The sequence below is a fragment of the Atta colombica genome, unplaced genomic scaffold (assembly GCF_001594045.1).
Source record: "Atta colombica isolate Treedump-2 unplaced genomic scaffold, Acol1.0 scaffold201, whole genome shotgun sequence".
Lineage (NCBI taxonomy): Eukaryota > Metazoa > Arthropoda > Insecta > Hymenoptera > Formicidae > Atta > Atta colombica.
This window is the reverse complement of record NW_017259296.1, coordinates 52,537-55,636: the sequence shown is the minus strand read 5'-3', so window position 1 is coordinate 55,636 and position 3,100 is coordinate 52,537.

Genomic DNA, 3,100 nt, shown 5'->3' with positions numbered 1-3,100 from the left:
AGGACATTTGTATCCACGTAAATCGGTTTGTTCTGAACTTCATTTCGAGTTGCGCAGTTCGATGGCAATCAAATTTTCCGCAAAGATGCTATGATATTATGAAAATTTAGCTTCGCAATCATTGTCTCCGCGCCGTCCCATTTTGTTAATAATTTTACGTCTACGTGATTTCGAACGTTTTTCATAGTTTTGCCGAATATCGCATTAGTTTATACAAATTTTTCTCGAAATTGTTTTTCGTGCGCATTCTAAACTGCGTATTGAGTTCAATGTAATCACGGAGCCAGGCGAATTGAGCGAATTGTAACACCCGGTGGATCTTTGTTACGCGAAGACCGTGATGAGTACATTGCTGCAAGTTACGATAGTGGATGATGTAACGCGATTTATCGCGCAATGATCGTGTAAATGCTACAGATACTCGAGATCGAAGAGAATATAACTAATGGATGAATCCGTGATTACACTCATGTCAAAGTTCGCAGCCTCTTCGACCCATTGAAATTTGGAATATGGCAATGTATGGTTGACATATCCCATCTGTATAAATTATTCACGTCATAGTACATAAGGTTTCGTAGTAAGGTCGTAATACAACAATGATTTCGATGAGTTTTATGAACGCATGTACTTTATTGAATTATCGCTATTCGAAAATATTATTATAATCAAATTTAGTGGCTCTTTTGTCTATATATATTGTTCTACTCAAACTCTCAGAAACTTATAGGTTTTTATCCTTTCTATAATGTGGCATTTTCAATCTTTAACTCCACTTGGTCCTGAGGGGATTTTATAATTACTATCCACATTTGATTTTTTTGGGATTTATTTTTAATTTCAGTGCATTGATTTTTAAGTTTTCTAGTAGATATTACAAGTCGCTGAGGTTGCTTGTCATTAGAATTGTATCGTTTATATAACGTATATTGTTGACTGTCTCGCTATTTATACCTGCTATTTCTTTAGCTAATGCTTTGTTGAAAATGGTTTCACTATAGGATAACTCACTCAATCTTTTTTAAAATATAGGATAAATCTGGTATACACATATGCCGCAGCTAAAAAAAATTTAATTTATTATGTATTATGTTTAAGGCAAATTAACTATACTAATAAAAACTTTACTGTGATAAAAATTTTCTACTATGATAAAAATTTTAGATTCGAAATATTTATTTTTCGTGTTAAAAAAAAACTTTTTGAAATCCTTGCATTTTTGTTGTATATCCCATAGAGGTGGGATATTACATATAAAACAATAAACTAAACAAAGAATACAAGAGCAAAAGAATATTTGTATTTTGCTACAATATGCTTTATTATTCCTCTAGACTTATATATCATGAAATAACCATTGGCAAGAAGAGGCTACACAGCAGTTTTATGGGAATTTATTTGGTAGACTCTTCTAACATTACTGCAAGTTTGATCAAATTCGGTGAAAATCAGAATGTAGCTGGACTCCTATGTGTTTTTTGTTATCTCCCGTCGTCGATAATTATACGAAAGCTGGAGATTAGAGCTTTGGCTTCGGTTTCTGTTGCCCTTTTACTGTAGGTTTGTTGATGACATTATTGGCGGCACTTGTGCCTTCGATTAGTTCTATTCTTGATATTTTTAAGCATCCTAGACTTTAGTTCATTATGAAGATACAGAATAATAGATTGAATTTTTTGGATGTTACAGTTATTAGGGATAATGAATTGATAGAGTTCAAATGGTACTACAAGCCGACTTTTTCGGATAGATATATGAATTTTTAGTCACAGCATTCGGTTTCTCAAAAAATAGATACAATCGCAGGATTAGTTGATAGGATAGTTTTGCTTTCCTATCCTAAATCCTAAAAAAACTTTGATAATTTGTGTTTCATTATTAAAATATTGTTAGAGAATGATTATCCATTGAACTTTATATTTTAGAATATTAACAATTGTTTGAAGAAGATTATTATGACTAGTAGTAGGAAGAGTGTTATTAATGATAATAGAATTAAAGTAGTGCAGCCTTCGTAATTCTCTTCATAGCCCACCTTTCGTTCGTTGTATTACTGAGAAGTTTAGTAGATTGAATAGTGAGCGTATCGTGAAAGTATCGTTTTATAGTACTAATAAATTGCGAAAATTCATTAGAGTGCATAAAGATCTTTTACTGCGTAACAAGAAATAGAATGTTGTTTATAAGATCTCGTGTAAGAGTTGCGATGCAATTTATATGGGACAGACGTGTAAATAGCTAACGTGTAGAAATCAAGAAATCACGGAGCATAAGAACCACATCCGATGGAACATCTCTATTCGTATTGTCATTACGGAGCATCGGTTACAAGAAGGTGATTTCGATTGGAACAACATTATAATACTGGACGAGGAGCGTCACTACAGGAAGAGATGTTTTCAGAGATTATTCATCAGCAGACAGACCTGCAGACGGATATGGAGGCGCTTCCCAATGCCTACCTCCCGATCATAGAGCTAAGGCTTGAGTTGTTGTCACGTCTAGTCAGTCAGTGTCGTTCATACGCAGTAATAAGTCTTTCTGGCGTGTTTATAATTGATTAATGCTTTAATGATACATTTTTCCATTTGTTATCTTGAAAAATTACTAGCTAAAAAACAAAAAGTGACTCACTGTGTCTGATACTGACTGGTCAATATTATTCTTATCTCTAGGAACCGATTCTCGAATTATTTTTCTAGTAATGTTTATTGCGATATGGTGCTCTGTGAGCATAGTGAGCGTCCTTACATTTGCTGGATAATTAATTATAATCTTAAAATTAGTTTTCCATATTCTATTTTACGATATTTTATAATATTTCCTAATTTATTTTCTTTTTCCTTCACTCTTTTTGATTTTAATTCCGACATTTAAATTCTCTATGTAAAAAAGTTCACCACGACAGGATAATTGTTATTCTCAGTTTTTATATATGTTAATTTATAATAATATAACAAAGTCGTGTTTGTAGTCCGATAAAAAATTTTTCATGCATGAATATGTATAAATATACATATTCATGCATGAAAAATTGTTATATAAACATGCATAAATATTTATAAACATATATAATTATATATGAAACATACATCCTTCC